Source organism: Babylonia areolata, chromosome 7 (genome assembly GCF_041734735.1).
Source record: "Babylonia areolata isolate BAREFJ2019XMU chromosome 7, ASM4173473v1, whole genome shotgun sequence".
NCBI lineage: Eukaryota > Metazoa > Mollusca > Gastropoda > Neogastropoda > Buccinidae > Babylonia > Babylonia areolata.
Window position 1 is genome coordinate 41582425 of NC_134882.1, and position 20666 is coordinate 41603090.

General features: G+C 43.1%; 1 protein-coding gene across 1 annotated transcript in view; it reads left to right on the forward strand.

Moving 5' to 3' along the window:
• The window catches only part of LOC143283844 (carbonic anhydrase-related protein 10-like), a 28075-nt gene extending 26688 nt beyond the window's left edge, over positions 1–1387 (forward strand). Inside the window, exon 9 of the mRNA XM_076590220.1 lies at positions 290–1387. The gene's annotated coding sequence lies outside the window, so the exon portion shown is untranslated. The remainder of the gene's footprint in view (positions 1–289) is intronic.
• Positions 1388–20666: the final 19279 nt, after the last annotated feature.

Here is a 20666-nt window from a genome sequence, read left to right on the forward strand (position 1 = left end):
TTTTTGTTTTGTTTTTTTTAGTTAAGTGCACAGTTTACATATTATACGTTTGTTTTCTGACAAGTATCGACTATTCATTCTTATACGTTTGAGAACGTAAAGACCTGTTTCCATTAATTGAGAGAACGTACCAACAGTTGAACTGGTTAACTTTAGACCCGTTTCGCTACCATGACTATGTTTTGGTGAAGACTTCAGTGCGTGCTGTGATGATACAATGTTCTGTCTGTCTGCCTAATATGTAATGTCTGTGATCACGACCAAACTCTGTGTGTGTGTGTGTGTGCAGGGAGGCGTGGTGTACGCAGGCCGTGCACAGCAAGTGTCCTTGGCCACTGAGCAGAGAACTCACCAAAGACCGGGGTTCAATCCTGGAGCAGATCCCCAACAACTCACTCTCCGCTCTGGGACAGCGTGGGGAAGCCATTGTCTCAGGGTATACATGTAAACCTCTGCCGTGAACCTTCATTTTGGAAGGGGGGGGGTGAACTTTGAGGCTGATCACCTGCATGTCATTATTGGATACTGAACCCCCTTGCCCCCCACCTCCCCTCTCCCCCAAAAGTTTATAATGCAGTGGTCAACAAATGTATTGTTGACTTGTGTTAATCTGATTGTGATTCGCTTTTTCGGAGTCCGGCGAACATTGTGATGTGCTGTTGTTGTTAATGATGATGACTTCCCCAGGAACTGTTTCACGCGCATGGTAACCCGTCACGAGCACCTTCCCGACTGTGACCCATTTGTTTTGTTTTTCTTGAAACTTGTTGCGACTGGCAATCGTCCCTGCTCGGGATCAGCTGGGAAGGTGAGGTGAGCACGAACAGCACGAGGACAGGGTGACAGAGGACTGGGTGTTGCTGGTGGAGACTGAAACCACGCACTTTGTCACCGTCCCTCTTGGTGATCCAGACTGAAATCATGTTGTATTTTCAGGTCACCACCCGTCTTGGTGAAGGAGATTGAAACCGTGCATTTTGAGGTCACTGCCCATGTATGTGATGCAGACAAAAACTGTGTATTTTGTGATCACCGCCCGTCTTGGTGATACAGACTAAAACTGGTGGGTTTTTTTAGGTCACCACCCGTCTCGATGATGCAGACTGAAACCATGTATTTTGAGATCACTGCCCATTTAGGTGACTGAGACTGAAACCATGTATAGTGGTCACTGCCCGTCTTGGTCCTGACTAAAACCAATGTGAGTTCTATATAAATGTGTGTGTGTGTGTGTGTTCGCGTGTGAAAAGCGCCCTTGTTTATGTGAGTCATTGTGACGTATATGCTTCCCTGAAATGAGGATTGCACGTGTCTGAAGTCTTTGAAAATCTGCACCGAAACCATTTGAATCAAGCAAAAATCACAAATTTTTAATGAGCGACATGTTTTAACCTCTTGGCTGTGTGAGTTAAGTATTCGTATGACGTCAGACGACGAATCAGCTGACTTCTACCGGCTTCTGCTTTAAAAAGAAAGAAAGAAGAAAAAAAAGATACGTATACAGTAGGCCTACCTTATTTCCAGTAAACTACCCTGAAAGTGCAGTGTACGACTGCCAGTCGGTACACACATCCACTGCACCCGTCATGTATATCTCCTGAAACTGCATGAGCTTTCCAAAAGTACCCATTTTAATCACAACCTTACGGAATGGATCGTTTTAAAGTCTTATTGGTTAGTCTGGGTTCTGTCGATGATTTCTTTCTTTTTATTTTAGTGTGTGTGTGTGTGTGTGTGTGTGTGTGTGTGTTGCATCGATGATATGAAGAGTTGTATGATGATACACGCGCGATTACGGACCAGTAGGCTCCACGATGCCTTTGTGTCTGCGACGGTGTTCAGCGCTTCGAGCGTCCAATGCTCCAGTCTCGGCCACCCCCTATTCCTTGGCCTCATCGTGAGTTCGATTTTCAGGCCCTGACCAGTATCCAACACACACACCCACACCCACACCCACCCACACACACACACACACACACACCCCTGACTGTCCGTAGGCGTTCTTCCCAGGTTTCTGTGCCTCCAGCACCCACTTCTTCCAGTGTGTTCTGGTAGATGTAGAGAGACCAGGCTACCAACATGTCATCACCAAAACAGAAAAGGATCTGCTGTCAGTGTAGGTCGACATGATTATAAAGTCGGCTTTATTTTTGGTGGTGTTGGTTATATTGTTTTTTGTTTGTTTCTTTTGGTTGTTGATGTTGTTGTGGGTTGGTTTCGGGTTGGGGTTTTTTTTCATTTTTATCTTTGTTTGTATCTTCTTATGTTTTGTTGTTTTTTTTCTCTTAAACAGTTATGTTTATTTTGTTCGGGTGCTCCAGTTTGATATATAAATTGTTACAGTCAAAGAGGGAGAGAGTGAGTCCCAAATCACTACCAGTTCTGTTACAGTACTTCACCGCATCTGTGTGTTAAGGAGTTATGTTCTTTTCTTCTTCTTCTTTTTTTTCTCGCCTTCTTATTAATCAATGGAGAACATGTTTGTGTGGAAAAAAAAGTCCAGTTCATGATCTGCTGCCAAAGAATGGAGTGGGATTTATTTCAATTTAACAAACATTTTTTTCTCTCTCGATGAAACTCTGTCAGTCTTGAGGCGTCAAAGTATGAGAGGCGTAGAGAAAAACAGTGGCATTGTGTGTGTGTGTGTGCGTGAGGGTGTGTGTGTGTGTGTGTCGGGCAGTAAAAAGTATGACAACCGTCCTAACAATAAGCTGAACAGTTCGAGGACGCATTTATTTTTTCTACTGTCGCAACAATTTCCACAACGCGCTGCAGTCGAACAACTAGGTTCCAGTACTTTTTTTCTACTCTTGGAGAATCATCACAGCGAACAACCGCACATCGTCAACCAGTGTAGCTGAGAATCACGTTTTGTCCACTGCCTGAAGAAAAGGGGTGTTAGTGCCTGGCTTTGTTTCGTGGAGAAAGTGTGCATGATGTAATTGTTTTGTTTCTTTCTTTTGTAGGTTTGTTGGTTTTTTGTTGGTAGTGGTTTTTTGGTGGGGTTTTGTTGATTTTTTTTTTTTTTTTTTTTTTTTTTTTTTTTGGGGGGGGGGGTGGGTGTTTGTTGTTGTTTTTTGTGGGGTTTTTGAGAAAAGAAACCAATCTGTTGTGACAATGACAAAGGGAAGCTGTCCTGTTCTGTAACCATAACAAAATAATTCTTCAATGACCATGACAGGGAAAGACATCCTGTGACACAAAGATGACCTGTAACATTGCCATAGGAAAGATGCCCTGTCACACTGACAAGGGAAAGATGTCCTGTTACACTGCTAAATAAAAGATGTCCTGTGACAATGACCGGAAATTCAACCTGTTTTGTAACAAAAACGGAGGAATTCTATACATTGACCACGAATCGGGAACGATGTCATGTGACACTAACAGAGAAAGATGTCCAGTTACACTGACATAGAAAAGATGTCCTGTGACTGTGGCAGAGGAAAAATGTCATGTGACTGTGAGAGGAGAAAGATTTCCTGTGATACTGAAAGACGAAAGTTGTCTTGTTCTGTAACCATAACAGAGTAATTCTGTATAATGACCACGACTGAGCAAAGATGTCCTATGACAATGACAGATGAAAGATGTCCTGTGATACTGAAAGGAAAAATGTCCTGTGACACTGCCAGAAGAAGGATGTCTTATGACAGATGAAAGATGTCCTGTGACGCTGACAGAAGAAGGCTGTCTTATGACAATGACAGATGAAAGATGTCCTGTGAGGCTGACAGAGGAAAGGTGTCCTGGACAAAGCTGAGGGGGCCGACTGACAGCAAGATTAGGTATGTTCAGAAATTGTCTCTGTTGTATTTCTGTCATATGTACGTGTCTGTCTGTGTGTGTGTGTATCTGTCCGTGTGCGTGTGTGTATTTATGTGTGCATGTACATATGCATTTTTTCCTCCTATTTCCTCCTTTGTTCCAGAATTAAACTTTTTACGTTTTCTTGTATTAAGAGGGCGTGTATATAATTTAACTTGTATTCACTTTTCGTTGTTTAGATTGTATGTGTGTGGTGGAGGGTGGGTGATTACTTAAGGTTTGGGTGGACAAACAGGAAGACAGGACATGGTGAGCTGAGAACACCTCCACCCATCCCTCCCCCCCCCCCCCAACACACACACACCCTCCCTCAGTCAACACTGATGCCAACGGATCGGAATGCCTTCATCACCCGGGATCGCTGTGAGTGACTCCAGGACAACATCTCACGGACATTTTCATAATTTGGTGTATATATGTGTGTGTGGAGACGTGCATGCGTGTGCATGTGTATGTGTGTGCTTTTTTTTTTTTAACAAATCGTGGGATTTTACTCTCTTTTTTTCCTTCTTTTATTTTCCAGTAGCGTTTTCCAAAACCAGTTTCGCGTGATTGTGTGAGTACTGTGCACAGTGCTTGTGTCCTCTTCACTTTTGCTTCCAATGGTGTACATTAATATTACGCCTGGTTAAAGAGAGGCTTATCTGACTGCGTGACCCACAAACACACACACACACACACACACACACACACACAACAGACTTGAGCCAACAATTATATATAATGTTTATATTATGCATTTCAGTGTTTCGCGCCAGTTTTCTCGACACGTTGCAGGGAAGAGGCTATGATACTTTGAACGCGTTGCCGGAAAGAGTTTATGATACTTTCCACGCGTTGCCGGGAAAAGTTTATAATACTTGCCATGCGTTGCCGGGAAGAGTTTATGATACTTTCAACGCGTTGCAGTGGAGTGTTTATGATACTTTCAACGAGTTGCAGGGAGTGTTTATGATACTTTCAACGCGTTGCAGGGAGTGTTTATGATACTTTGACATACGTACGGCACCACATGAGAGAGGGAGAGACTGAATGTATGCGTGATGGAAAGTGTGGGGTTGGGGGTGGAGCTATTAAGGATCAGTACACTGTGGTTGTTATTCATGTAATATTTGCGTTTTATTTTTCAATGATTGTATTTTGTTGACGACAGAGAATTATATATATTATTGCAGTGCTCTGTTTTTGATTTGATTTGGGGGGGGGGTGCTTTTTCTGCTTTTTTTTTAGGGAATTATATATGATTTTTGCTGTCATGCCCTTTTGTGTGCCAGTATGTACACGCGCGCGTGTATAGTCTGCGATTATGCAGTGTGATATTCTCCACGAAACTGGTTCATCGTGTTGGTTTAATAGTACAGTCTGTTTGATATAACATCCTTCTGCGTCTCGTAGCTCTCGTATTTTTCTCATCTTGTCTGTTTGTTGTTTGTTTTGTCTTGTCAACTGTCCTGATTCTGCCTTTGTGTGTGTGTTTGTGTGTGTGTAAGTTTGTATCTTTAACATCACTTGGTGTGACTTCGGATTCGTGTATGTGTTTGCGTGTGTGTGTGTGTGTGTGTGTGTGTGTGTGTGTGTGTGTGTGTATAGCGGAAGAGACAACGCATATACATCATTAATCACAATGCCTTTTGTTGTTGTTGTTGTTGTTGTTGTTGTTGCTGCTGTTTGTGTCGTTGAGGATAAGTATCCGTACAAACTGTTGTTGCTCTTGGTGTCGTTGAGGACAAGTATGCTCACAGATCCCTGACTATGTCAGTGTACGTTGCTACATTTGCAAGAAAGAAGTTGACTCTAGCCATGCCTTCCCACTGGGAGCAAATGGCAAACTGCCCACGTCCGTTCCTTCTGCTGAACCTGGATGCTTCCCCCTCGTTTTGCTGTCTTGTCTGTCCACCATCGTCATCTTCGTCGTCGTCATCATCGTCATCGTCCTCGTCGTCGTCATTATCATCATCGTCGTCGTCGTCATTATCATCATCGTCGTTGTCGTCTTCATCATTGTTGTCGTTGTCGTCATTAGCATCATTGTCGTTGTCGCCGTCGTCAAAAAAGCCATCTTAATCATCATCTTCGTCATCATTATCGTCGTCATCAGCATCGACTTAAGTCGTCATGGGAAGCTGAATAGCAAGCTTGGATGAAAAGCCGGTAATCAGCAAGAAGACGTAAACAGACAACTAGCGAGTTCCTGGAAGAGAAGAGGCACATGAAGGAATAGATTTGGAGAGAGAGAAGGAAAGAGTCACCCTCACCATCCTCAGCGGGTAGGGCGCTCACCTGGACATCTGCAGACAGTGTCAGATGCCTCAACAGGCTCCAGATGCAAAACAGAACAGCAGGCAGGACGTAAGAGTGGAGTTTTAACCACCCGTGTCTGCTGAGGCATTTAAAATCAAGTTGTATTTGATCTTTCGCATGTGTATACACATGAAGGGGGTTCAGGCACTAGTAGGTCTGCACATCTTGTTGATCTGGGAGATCGGGGAAAAAATCTCCACCCTATACCCACCAGGCGCCGTGGCCGGGATTGGAACCTAGGACCCTCAGGTTGAAAGACCAGCGCTTTAACCACTCGGCTGTTGGGGACCGTGCGGATGTCCTCTGGCCGCAGTCGTCGCCACGCTGCTCCCCGGGGCGTTGTCCATCAGCCGTGTGCGGGTCTGACAAAGGCCCAGCACTCAGCTTATATCACAGATTGACACAAGTTTACAGTTGGACCAACAGCAAAATGACAGCTGTATTATCAATGGTTTTTCTATTGCAATGGGAAATACATTCACAGCTTAGTCTTTTGTGAAGAACTATGGCTTTTCAAACTAAGAGGCAAAATTGCACTGGCTCTCAGTGCTGCAGCCTTGGGGGTTAGTTGCCTTTGGGAACCATCCCAGCGCTGACTGTCCTAAAAAAAAACCCTTTGGCCGAGAGAGTGGGGGATGTAACACAGGCAATACACTCTTCACTGTAATCAAATTCTAGCCCAGATAGTCGGGACAGCAGTTATTCCTCTGCTGCTCTGATTGTCAGTCGAACACGACTGACTATGATACATAGCGGGTCTGAAAAGTATCGGGCAGTATGGACTGCTGTGTCGGTTTGTGGCTGGTTAGGGTGTCACATATGTGGTGTTGTAAACGTAATTGCTATTCGTTTTATTGCACTGATCTTTGTGTTGACGACACCTCGGTAACGGTTACTGATAGCATTTGAACTCAACAGTAACTCCCTGACTGACTGCATTTGAATTTAACAGTCACTCGGTAACGATAATCGGTAGCATTTGAAGTTAACAGTAACTCAGTACTGATGACTGATTGCATCTGAATTTACAGTCAGTCGGTATTGATAACTGATACATTTTAAAGTTAACAGCAACTCGGTAACCATAATCTATAGCATTTAATGTCAACAGTAATTCGGTAACGTTAACTGACAGCATTTGAATTTGCAGTAACTCGATATTGATAACTAATACATTTGAAGTTACCAGTAATTCGGTATTGATTTCTGAAAGCGTTTGAAATTAGCAGTAGCTCAGTATTGATAACGGTATTGATAACTGATAGCATTTGAAATAAGCAGTAGCTCAGTATTGATAACGGTATTGATAACTGATAGCATTTGAAATAAGCAGTAGCTCAGTATTGATAACGGTATTGATAACTGATAGCATTTGAAATAAGCAGTAGCTCAGTATTGATAACGGTATTGATAACTGATAGCATTTGAAATAAGCAGTAGCTCAGTATTGATAGCAGACAGCATTTGAAGTCAACAGTGACCAGGTATTCACAAACGATTCGTAAACGATAGCATTTGAAGTAAGCGGGAATTCCGTAACGATAAAAGGCAGCTGTTGAACTCAGCAGATACTCCTTGCCTATAACCGATAGCATTTGAACTCAACAGGAACACAGTGTTGGTAAACGATAGCATTTGAAGCTGACAGAAATTCAGCACCTATAATCGATAGCGTTTGAAGTAAACAGGACCCCCGTACTGATAACTGGCAGAATTGAAACATTAACTCCAGAGACAGTTAATTTCCGCCTGTAGGGTCATGAAAATGTTGAAGAAGTTGAGGTACCCTTGTTTAGACCTTAAATGTCTGTAAAAACTGACCGAGGTTTGTAAAAGTTTGTCTATTATTTTTTATGTTGTGTCCTACCCCAAGAATGTTCGACAATAAAATATCTGTGGTGTTTTCTTCCGGAGAAAAAAAAAAGAAAAGTTCAAACCTTAATTAGAAATCAAACACTGTTCTTGCAAGTTATTATCATTTAGAGTCGTATAATTTCACTTTTGGGCGAAATTTCTATAATTATTTCCCTTTACCTTCTCTTCATGCACCATCCAGACGTTTGCAACTCGCCTTCAGTGTGAATGTGGATCGTCATTGAAAGATTCAAGTGAATCACAATGCTCAGCCGTCGTAAAAAATGACATAAAACACCAAAAACGTACATTACAACTAACATGCTATTGATGTGTTAATGAAACCTGATTGTTTACTTGTATGTACACAATGTAGTTGATAAAACTTTGGGTGGATGTTTGTGCTCAGTCCCCGCCGTTTGCTGCACCAACAGATTTGCCAAGTGAGGAAATGAATGATTTTGTGGCTGTTGCAAGTGAAGGCCATCTGTTGGAACTTTTTGATTATTTAGAGTCACTTAAGAAAGATAACACTGCCAGTGGTTAACACCAGTCTGGGTGAATTCTGCTTTTTAGCGATCGAAGCACATAATCCATGCTCTGAAATAAAGGATAGGTTGTGCACGTGTTGGTTTTAATGGGGTTTATAAGCAGCTGCCGGATTATTATAATTGAATTTGAAAATGTGATCCTATTGGGTCTTAAAAAGTTTTGTAAAAACAATATAAAAAAAAAGTTTGTAAAATTTTATGCCTTTTATTCTTTTCTAGAACAGACGTAGGTTTTGCTTTTGAATGAAGTGGTGTTCTCTTTTCGTTGCATTTTTTCAGAGATAATTTGCTGTTCCGTGTGTTACACCTGTCACTTACCAGCTGACTGTTAACAGTGACAGAAACATGGAACCAACATGAGCGCCACTAAAATTCTCTGACCGCAAAAGGTAGGGTAGGTATGCCTAAATGCGAAAGGTTTGTGTACCGCCCCAGCTTCGTAACACTCTCACCACACATATTTCACAATTCATCGTCTGCTTCGACCTCGTTTAGATACTTTAAATGAATACCCATTTCCCAAAAACCAGTGTATTGCGTTGAGTTGTTACCTACAACGGCGATCATGTATGTGCTGATCAACACATCCTTACATCGAGTAACATAGGTTGTGGTCAGAAATTCTGAAGGGATATATCTTTCTTCTTTGCAGTCGATGATTCGTAGTCTTGTTGACTGTCCGCCAAAGAAGAGAGCAAATTTCAAATTTTATTTCTTCTTTTTTTCTGAATGACATTTTACTTCACGCGCTTTTTTTTCTTCTTTTTTTTCTAAATGACATTTTACCTCACGCGCACATTGTGATGTAACGCAATTTTGAATGAAACATGCAGTACCACTTTACAAGTAAGCCCGTAACCGATCAAACTAAAATTGAGAAAATAACCCCTTTTTTTCATTGCACAGTGCGATTTTGTTTTACTCTGTGCATGCGTGTGTGTGAGGGGGTCGGGGGGGGGGGGGTTCCTCATAGTTTACCAGTACAGCTTTCAGCCTCACATTGAAACATATTTTATGAGATGAGACGAAATCAATCACACTATTAATTACTCACTACGTTGTCGTTTGAATTCGCCGAGATTCACGTGACAATGCGCTCGTGAGGGACAGTTCGTAACGTCAGCATGTTGCTTCGTCTTCGTCACTTTTGTGGAAACCAACTCGTGGCATACCCCCGAAAGCTTAGCTTTTCTGGCCTTTTTTGGGGGGGAGGGGGGAGGTCAGTTTTGTTTTAATTATTTTGTTTTGGTTTGTTTCGTTTTATATGTGTGTGTGAGGGCATGGTGAGAAGAAGCTTCAACTTCTAGCTTAGCCTTTACCATCAGTAAAACATTTGTGTTGGAAAAAATTCTAGTTCATCAGTAAAAAATAAAATAAAATAAAATAAAATATAAAAAAGTAAGGTGCTGGGGGACGACCCGGGACGTCATTCTTGCAGACATGCTGCCAAATGGCCCGCCGAGTGACGCAGTACCAGCTGGGGGTATGGGGTGCCAGTTGGGGAATGCTCAGTTTCTTTCGGAAGTCTTGACTGAAGGGTTTTTTTGTTTTGGTTTTTTTGGGGTTTTTTTTTAGTCATTTCGCTCTATTTCGTTCATATAAATTTGGAAAACAAATATGACGTGCCGGTCAGTTCTACATTGTTTCCTCATTAATCAGACATACGATTCCGGCAATGTTCGAGGTTAACGGCATCACAGACGTGTTTCTTGTTGGCGAGCACGGTCATGTGCTAGCAGAGAGCCGAGTGACGAGGGTGAGCATGGTCATGTGCTGGTAGAGAGCCGAGTGGCGAGCACAGTCATGTGCTGGTAGAGAGCCGAGTGACGAGGGTGAGCATGGTCATGTGCTGGTAGAGAGCCGAGTGGCGAGCAGTCATGTGCTGGTGGAGAGCCGAGTGGCGAGCACAGTCATGTGCTGGTGGAGAGCCGAGTGGCGAGCACAGTCATGTGCTGGTAGAGAGCCGAGTGGCGAGCACAGTCATGTGCTGTTAGAGAGCCGAGTGGCGAGCACAGTCATGTGCTGGTGGAGAGCCAGTCATGTGCTGGCAGAGAGCCGAGTGGCGAGCACAGTCATGTGCTGGTGGAGAGCCGAGTGGCGAGCACAGTCATGTGCTGGTAGAGAGCCGAGTGGCGAGCAGTCATGTGCTGTTAGAGAGCCGAGTGGCGAGCACAGTCATGTGCTGGTGGAGAGCCAGTCATGTGCTGTTAGAGAGCCGAGTGGCGAGCACAGTCATGTGCTGGTAGAGAGCCGAGTGGTGAGCAGTCATGTGCTGGTAGAGAGCCGAGTGGCGAGCAGTCATGTGCTGGTGGAGAGCCGAGTGGCGAGCAGTCATGTGCTGGTGGAGAGCCCAGTGGCGAGCACAGTCATATGCTGGTGGAGAGCCGAGTGGCGAGCACAGTCATGTGCTGGTGGAGAGCCGAGTGGCGAGGGTGAGCACGGTCATGTTTTAATGATTTGTTTTCTGATGTTCATTGTTCCCATTACGTTGACACTTACGATGCCTAATATGTTGTTCAATGTTCTGCATGTTGTTGATGGAATACATGACAATAACAATAGTGGGGGAGCGTCTATTCAAACAAATTATGTAAAATGGTCGAATGATTTAAAGGAAAACTATATTGAACAATTTAATGAGGATGTAGTTAATAAGCTTGACCATGATTTAGATTTACTACTTGGACATCCTGGCTCTGTTTCAGCAGACGCAATGAATTCTGTTGTGAATAAAGTGAATGTAGTTTTATTGGATAATGCTAGGACATTGGGAATGGTTAAGAAGAAAAAGAGGGTAGACAGAAAGCATGAGCAGAAATTATTTGGACAGCTTTGGTTTGATGAGGAATGTAAGCGAAAGTGAAAATTTTTTAATAGAGCTAAACGTAGTCAAAACGTAACAGAAACAAGAATGTTTTCTTGAATGCTGAAATTAGACGAGCTGCTAAAGAGTATAAAAACGTATGAAAAAAATTGAATAAATGTAACTTAGATTTAGCCACAAAACTCCGTCAGTTGCAGTCGAAGGATCCGAAATCATACCGGAGTTTGTTAAATAAAGTTTAGAAAAAGAATAATGTGAAATTACCTGACTGTGAATTATTTTATGGAATGTTTAAGAATATGAATCTTCAGGACGGTGATAATGATATGAATAGTTTTTCTTTAGAAGATAGTTATTTTGAAAATCCTCTACTAATGATTTGATATCCAAAGCTGAGGTTGTCAAATGCATTACAAAGTTGAAAAACAGAAAGGCATGTGGATTAGATAAAAAGTATTATCAACGAATTTCTGAAAGCCTCAAATGATAAAATGGTTAATATATGTTTAATTATTTAATCTTTTAGTGTTGACTGGCAAGGTTCCATCTGACTGGACTGTAGGGATCATAATACCAGTTTTTAAAACCAAAGGTTCACCCGATGACTTAAACAACTATCGTGGTATCACAATGTTGTCATGCTTTGGCAAGCTATTTACAAATTTACTGAATGAGCGTCTAAAACATACATCAATAATTCGAGTATAATGGGGCAGGAACAAGCTGGATTTAGAAGTGATTTATCAACGTTAGATCATTTATTTACTTTATATGGTATCATTGATATTTTGCTGTTTTGTTTGTTTGGGTTTTTTTTAAAGAGATTATATTGTACTTTGTTTTAGACTACGAGAAAGCTTTTGATAAGGTTAACAGGATGTTCTTATGGCAAAAATTGCTAAGGTGTAGTGTTAATGGTAAAATATTGCAAGTAATTACAAACATGTATGATGACGCTCAGTCATGTGTTATGGCCAATGATGAATTCTCAGAAATTTTCATTTCAAATGTTGGGGTGAGACAAGGAGAAAATCTGTCTCTGTTAATGTTTGCATTGTTTTTAAACGACATGAAATCCCACTTAGAAAAAGATTTAGATGGGTTAGAAAACATAGTTGATGAGGCTAGGAAAATGAAAATGAGTGAACAAGAATGTAATATTTCCTTAAAACTATTTGTTCTTCTTTACGCAGATGACACTGATTTTCTGAGAGACAGCCATCGGTTTGCATAATGGTCTTGCCTCAATGAGAAAGTATCGTGAAAAATGGAAACTTAATCTGAATTTTAAAAAGTGTAAAGTAGTAGTATTTTCTAGGGGCAAAGTAAGAACATTTCCTGATTTTTATATCGATAAGGACAAAATTGAGGTTGTGAGTGACTGCCAGTATTTGGGATTAAAGTTAAATTACAATAATAAAATGCATGTTGCCCAGCGAGATTTATATGATCATGCTTCAAGAGCAGCATTTGCATTACTGAGGAAAACTAACCAACTAAATCTTTCTTTCGATTAAATTATTGATTTATTTGATAAGACAGTTCTTCCTATACTTACATATGGTTGCGAAATTTGGGGTTTTGATATTTCTGAAATAGTGGAACAATTGGAATTAAAATTGTATAAACTAGTTCTAAAACTAAGACAATTCACCCCATCATTTATGGTTTTTGGTGAAACTGGTAAATTTCCCGTGTCTGTCTCTGTTAGATCCAGAATGCTAGTGTTTTGGTTTAGGCTTGTTACAAACCAAAGAACATCTAAACTGTCTTCGGTTGTTTATATATGTCTCTTCAATCTATACAATGATAACGTACGTCAGAACCAATACTTGAAAAGTATTCATACTGTCTTGAATGAAATTGGATTAAGTTGTTTCTGGTTGAACCAACAGTTTTGATGTTCATCCTACATGGTTCAAAGAGAAAGTAAAACTTTGTTTAAAGGATAAGTTTTTGCAAGATTGGTATAGACATGTCGATAACGATACTATGTTTATTAATTACAGGATGTTTCAACCAAACTTTGACCAAGATGCTTATTTTACAGTGTTATCAAATAATTGTGCAATTGAGTTAAGTTTAGAACAACTAATAAGACTGTGTTTTGACAATTTACCCAGAAATGAAAGAATCGGTGATAAATGTTCCACAAACGACATCTCAGATGAGTTTAAATTTGCTTGTGTGCCCATTTTTTGAAAGCATCAGATAAAAATGTTTATCTAGGCGTTATAGGATCCGCCCCAAATCCATTAAATTCCACCTATTATTTTCTGGAGAAAAACAAAAACAAAAGAATACTGTTAAAACTTAAATCCTTGGTTTCTGCTATACGTAGCTCTTTTTCTTCTTCTTCTTCTTCTTCTTCTTCTTCTTTATTAATGTTCTGTCTATTGATACGATTTTTTTTTATTGATTTTTTGTTGTTTTTTGTTTTATTTGTTTGTATTATGAGTGGAATAGTACTTGTCAATGTGTATATTAAGTGATTGCAAAAATGAGCGTACTTCTTGTTTTTGACATCACTCTTTTTGTATTTATTGGATATGTGTAAAGGATGATCGTGTGTAATGTTTCAATGCCCCCTGGGGGCACACGAAATAAATCCTTGCCTTGCCTTGCCTTGCCTTGCTGGTGGAGAGCCGAGTGGCGAGCACAGTCATGCACTGGTGGAGAGCCGAGCCGAGTGGCGAGCACAGTCATGCACTGGTAGAGAGCCGAGTGGCGAGCACAGTCATGCGCTGGTGGAGAGCCGAGCCGAGTGGCGAGCACAGTCATGCACTGGTGGAGTGGCGAGCACAGTCATGCACTGGTGGAGAGCCGAGCCGAGTGGCGAGCACAGTCATGCACTGGTGGGGAGCCGAGCCGAGTGGCGAACACAGTCATGCACTGGTGGAGAGCCGAGCCGAGTGGCGAGCACAGTCATGCGCTGGTGGAGAGCCGAGCCGAGTGGCGAGCACAGTCATGCACTGGTGGAGTGGCGAGCACAGTCATGCACTGGTGGAGAGCCGAGCCGAGTGGCGAGCACAGTCATGCACTGGTGGAGAGCCGAGCCGAGTGGCGAGCACAGTCATGCACTGGTGGATTGGCGAGCACAGTCATGCGCTAGTGGAGAGCCGAGCCGAGTGGCGAGCACAGTCATGCACTGGTGGATTGGCGAGCACAGTCATGCGCTAGTGGAGAGCCGAGCCGAGTGGCGAGCACAGTCATGTGCTGGTGGAGAGCCGAGTGGCGAGCAGTCATGTGCTGGTGGAGAGCCGAGTGGCGAGCAGTCATGTGCTGGTGGAGAGCCGAGCCGAGTGGCGAGCACAGTCATGCACTGGTGGATTGGCGAGCACAGTCATGCGCTGGTGGAGAGCCGAGCCGAGTGGCGAGCACAGTCATGTGCTGGTGGAGAGCCGAGCCGAGTGGCGAGCACAGTCATGTGCTGGTAGAGAGCCGAGTGGCGAGCACAGTCATGTGCTGTTAGAGAGCCGAGTGGCGAGCAGTCATGTGCTGGTGGAGAGCCGAGTGGCGAGCAGTCATGTGCTGGTGGAGAGCCGAGTGGCGAGCACAGTCATGCGCTGGTGGAGAGCCGAGTGGCGAGCACAGTCATGTGCTGGTGGAGAGCCGATGGTGAGAAGTACATACGCAAAGAAACGGACACGAGACGGAAAGCAGATTTTTTTTTTCCTTGCCTCGCTGATAAGTTGCCACCCTAGCTTTGAGTCGCGTCACCCTCGCCACTCTTGCCGCAAGGCGGAGAAAAAAAGGAAAAGAAAAAAACGCACGTACCCTTCTAGCGTGTCTTGCGAGAACCTCGCCTAACTAGCGCGCAAGAAACCAGTTTTTGTGATCTATTCGTGGTCGGTAGGACGATAATGTCAGGTTGATTGGCGCACCGACGAGAGAAAATGACACAGTACTTTTTTTTTTTTTTTTTTCTTTTTTTTTTTGTGAGGGCTGTTCTTTTGGTAAGTTTTCAAAAATGCCATATCAAGACATTGAAGGGGCCTAGGTTTAAAAAAAATAATAATAATAAAAAGATACCGAAGAAATACGCAAAGGGGTTGCCTTGAAGGCATAGAAAGGCTCTTGTGTTTTGCACTCAGTGTGAGAGCCTTACAGAACGTTGATCAACATTTGCCCAAGCAAAGGGCCAGGCGAAAAACCCCGGGGACTCCCCACATATTGATGATGTAGCAAACGGGCGACTGTTTGGACAGTTGTCTGTCTGACCACACCCGCTCTGGCTTCACTGACAGGCTGTCAGGAGTGGAAAGAGAACATGTGTTTCTCGGTGCAAGACACGGAAAAAGAAATCTATAGTCTGATGATATCGTTTGCACTGGTCACGAGCCTCAGCATCCAAACACCATTATTTTACTCGATCCTGACCTTCCACACACGCGGTCGACTTACGATTTATACTCGTACCATTTCATACCTGTGCCATAACCCGAACCTATGCCTGTGGGTAGGGAGAAGAAAGGGGTTGGGGGGCAGGGGGGTTACTTGTTTTTTTGTGGGTTTTTTTATATCCCTCGTTCACATGCAACTAATCTGTACAATCTGCTACAACCGTTTTGTTTGTTTTTTTCACTTATTTTTCTTTTCTTTACTTTTCATTTCTTTTTCGCTGATGATAATTACCAGATCGTGAGGCTCCATATACAAATTTGAAAACCGCGAGTGCAGTGGGTTTTTGTGCACTGTAGTCTCCAGTTTCCAGCTCAGATAAACTTCTGTTGTTGGTTGTTGTGTTGTTGTTGTTTTTTTTTTGGGGGGGGGGGTGTTTGTTTGTTTTGTTGTTGTTGTTTTTTGTTGTTGTTTTTTTTTGTTTTGTTTTGTTCTTTCTTCTTTTTTTGTTTTTCACTGATTATAGATTGTCAGCAGTTTACGCCATGTGGAAAGTTGAATGATGCATTTTGTTATTGAACTTCAGTGCCTCTTCTCCCTCTTCCAGTTTGCCTGTTTCTCTCTCTCTCTCTCTCTCTCTCTCTCTCTCTCTCTCTCTTTCCCGTTCAGGTGAAACTGAACCCCCAGACCTCACCAGCAACAAATCACTTAATTACTTTAGTTGTCTGTAGGCATTTCCTTCTGATTGACGACGGGTGCTAAATTTGGAACCAGCGTGAAGCATACCTGGACTGGACTGGTCTGTCCCCATTGATCTAAAAATAGGTGGCCACCCCTATTTTAAATCAGCGGTCCGCCCCCTTCCTTTTCCACTGCCAGCGAGGTTCCAAATTAGACTGGAGAGAGTTCCGTGCTTACAGGACTAAAAGAGGTACTCGTCACATGATCTGTACTCACGAAGTTGATTGACTCTCCGAACTTGCGAGCAGCGAAGGCGATCGAGAGAGGTAGAACGTGCAAACATCAGGCTTCCTTGTTGCTTTTTTTAACTTTTTGCTTCATATTTTAGTTTTCTTAATGTGCATACGATGGCACTTCACGGTACAGTGTTTGGTTGTAGCAATGGAGGCTATCAACTGAAGGATTGGAGGACAGCAAAACTGTGAAATCCACGACGTTCCACACGGAGCTCCCGAGTGCTTGTGCGATGCACCTTTCAGGTAAAACGGTTAAAAAAAATAGTTAACAGTTGAACATTTGTTGTTTGGGGGAAAGGATGATGGTGAATGCTGTTTTCCCTCTCTCCATCACACTCATGAAAGTCCCGTGCATACAGATACCACATGTACATCAGAAGTACTGGTCTGCTCAACGTGCACCAACTGCACCCAACCAAACACCACCACAATAATGAATAATGTTCAAACTATGAAACGAAACGTGATTTCGAAAGTTGAATACTAAAAGCTCAAACATTTTTTAACAAATCATATCCTGGTGACTGATGAGACAATGAAAGTAATCAAACCCAAATGAAAAAATCATTCTTCATGTTCATCACTGACCACAAAACACTCAAAAAATATCTTACCTTGCGACATGTTCGTTAAATGAAATCTGCACGGTCCTTTTTCTCGCGTGCAAAAACGATTTCAACGCCTCTGAGGTCCACAAACGCAGGGACTGAAGAGACAAAGTGCCGAGGTCGCACATGTTTGCTTCTTTTGTCTATGTCGATAGCTTTTGGCATTGCTCGCATTTTGGATAAAACTTAGATGCGCATGCGCAAGATCAAAGATGGCCACAGAACTTTTCATGGATCTATTAGGCCAACGCAAGGTTATTTTTTCAATCTTGCAAAGCTGTGGTCTTTTTATTGCCGTCTTTTGGTTCAGATGTTGGGGCAACATAAACATAAACAATGTGCCTGTGCAAACTTACAGCTGTGTTTGTGGACTGCCGGCATGTTTATTTTCTGTGCTAGAAAATAGACGTGGAGCCTCCTTTTCCCAAGAGTAGCCAAAAATAGAAAGCTCAAGACACATTTTTTGCACTGCACATTTAGCTGGTTTTAAGATACTTTCTGCCCGTTGTGCATGTAGGGCAGCAACGAAGAACCGCCGGTCTTGTCTGTTTTGGGCCAGTCTCTGAATGGTACCCTAAGTGTGATTTCAGGGTCTGGAGTTCTCATTCGATTGTTCTGCGCCAGGTGTTCTTTGACCTTCCTCTCTTTCGTCTACCTTCTGGTGTCCAGTGAAATGCTGCGTCAGTGGTGCTGCCTAGCTCTTTTCGTATGGTGCGTCCAATCTTTTTTCACCGCCTTTCTTTTCGTGATGATGGTCTCCAAGTTCTCTTGCCTGTACTGGGCGAGTATTTGTTTACTGGAGATGGAACTGGGCCAGAAGATTCGCAGGTTCCTTCGGAGGTTTTTCGTGTGGAAGGTTGACAAATTCCTTAGATCACTCTCAGTCAACCTCCAGCATTCTGAGCCGTTGAGCAGTGTGGAAAGTACATAACTTTGGTACATTCTCAGCTTGTTGGTGGTGCTGTACTTGGGGGGAGGGGGAGGGGGGGTCCCCACACAGCATTCTGAAGGTGATTCTGGCCTTGGTCTTGATGTCGCTGCCTGCTCCCCCTTTGTGTCTGAGAGTGCTGCCCAGGTACACAAACACTTCAGTTACTTCGATTGGTGAATGGCTTTGAATGTTCAGTTTCATCAACTCTGTTTTCTTCTTTCTGACCAGATGCCCTATTTTCTGTGCAAAGGTGGTGAGACGTGAGGTCTTCTCTTGCATGACAGTTATTGTGATGATGAGCGTGGGCAACCAGTGCCAGGTCGTTTGCACAGTCAGGATCTTCCAGCGTTGAGAGAAGTCTATCTGGTGTCTCTTGGTTTGAACTTGGTTGTTCAGTGGAGCAGGTCTTTAAATTCTATATGTACCAATACAAAAACTACTGAATGATCAAACCTGTCGGTTATTTATTATCTAAATAAAATAAGCTAATTTACTTAACCTTAAAGGAGGTAGACTTGGCGCTCTTAACGACGGATAAGTTTCCATCACTCTGGAGACTGTGGAGTTACACTCTGGGTGATGATTGATACAGCGTCGGGTGTGGCTGGACTGGCCAATTCGGGAGTGGCAGCCCCTGCCACCTTTGCTGATAATATTTTTATGTGAAGTGTGACGTTGATCAGTCTGTCTGGCTTTGAACTTTCTCTTCACTTTCTGTGCTTCGGAATGCTGAGCAAGCGTCTTTTCGACGTTGGAGAGGCCTCTCTGCACCATTTGCCTCCAAGCCGATCGTTCTGAGGCTACAGCTTCCGGGTGTTCAGGTCAACGTTTAAGGCCTTTAGATTTATATTTATAGTGCAGTTGGGGTCTGTCTGTACCAGTTCCCCGTAACGTGGATCAGGCCATAATCCAATCGCGCAACGTGTCTGAGCCAGCTTATGCGTCTCTGTTTCATCAGGGTGTACATGTTTACGGATTCCAGCTCTCCTGAGAATAATAATGTTTGGAAATTTGTCCTGCCATATAATGTTCAGGATGCGTCGGACGCAGTGCATGTGGAAGGCGTTTAGTTGACGTTTCTGTTGGGCGTGCAGGGTCCAGGACTCACTGCGCACACGAGAGTATTTGTAACGCAGGCCCTGTATATCTGGATCTTGGTGTGCTCTGGCAGCTTCCTGTTTGTTCATACTCACGTTGCCAGTCTGAACATGGTGGTAGCTGCCTTGCCGATACCCTTGTTTGGCTTGGTATCAAGATTGAGGAAGTCTAAGTTTGTCGAATCCAGGAGCACAAAGTCATGGACAACATCCACTTCATGGTCAGAGATTCTGATGTTGGGTGAGGTCAGAGATTCTGATGTTGGGTGGGGTCAGAGATTCTGACGTCGGGTGGGGTCAGAGATTCTGATGTTGGGTGAGGTCAGAGATTCTGATGTTGGGTGGGGTCAGAGATTCTGACCTCGGGTGGAGAGTCCACGCCCTGTCTCTTGACATGTATTTTCTTCGGACTGATGTCTGTCCAAAGTCTCGGCAACCTTCGTTGAAGCGGCTCATGAGGTGCTGAAGGTCCTCAGCTGAGTGAACAGTGACCGCTGCGTCGTCTGTGAAGATGAAGTCCTGTAAGCATTTCGATTGAACGTTGGACTTTGCTCTCGGTCTTGAGAGGTTGAACAGCTTTCCGTCTGACCTAGTCCGGAGACAGATGCCTTCTGTGGCAGATCCGAAGGCGTGCTTCAGCAAAACGGCAAAGAAGGCCCAAACAGGACGGGTGCAAGAACGCAGCCCTGTTTCACTTCACTCCGGATGTCGGAGGCATCTGGTGTTGAGCCGTCAAAGACCACAGTGCCCTTCATGTCTTCATGAAAACTCATGCTTAGGAGCCTGGGTTGGCATCCGATCTGTGGGAAGATCTTGAAGAAACAGTCACTGCTGACCAGTTCAGTGCATGTTAACTACTGAGCTTCCAATAGTTTTCATGCCGAGTGATGTAAAAAGTAATCATATTGGAAATGACAACCAGTTATCTGTGAGCTGTGACTCAGAATTGCACATTATACCATTTTACCAAACAGCGCGTAAATAAGGGGTATACAGTCTTTTTACAAAGTTTGCTTCGTGAAGAAGAGAGACCTGTCTTTGGTATACAATTTGGAGTGTTCTGAAATCATGAACTGATAATAAATAGCTACCATGGGAGTTATGGTTTCACAAATGTATATGTTGTACTCTGATAAACTGTTGTCAGATGAATTATTTTCTTCAGACGGGTATTTTAAGTCTCGGCACGGTTTGTGTTACATTATTTTACAGTCAGAGGTAGAGCATACTAAAAAATAAAATTCGCATGACTCGTGTGGAGCTGCTTCTTGATTAAGCACAGGACGGCTTATGATTTGACACAATGTGTTCCAAAACACAGGCTGCTACTTCGACTCTCTCTCTCTCTCCACTT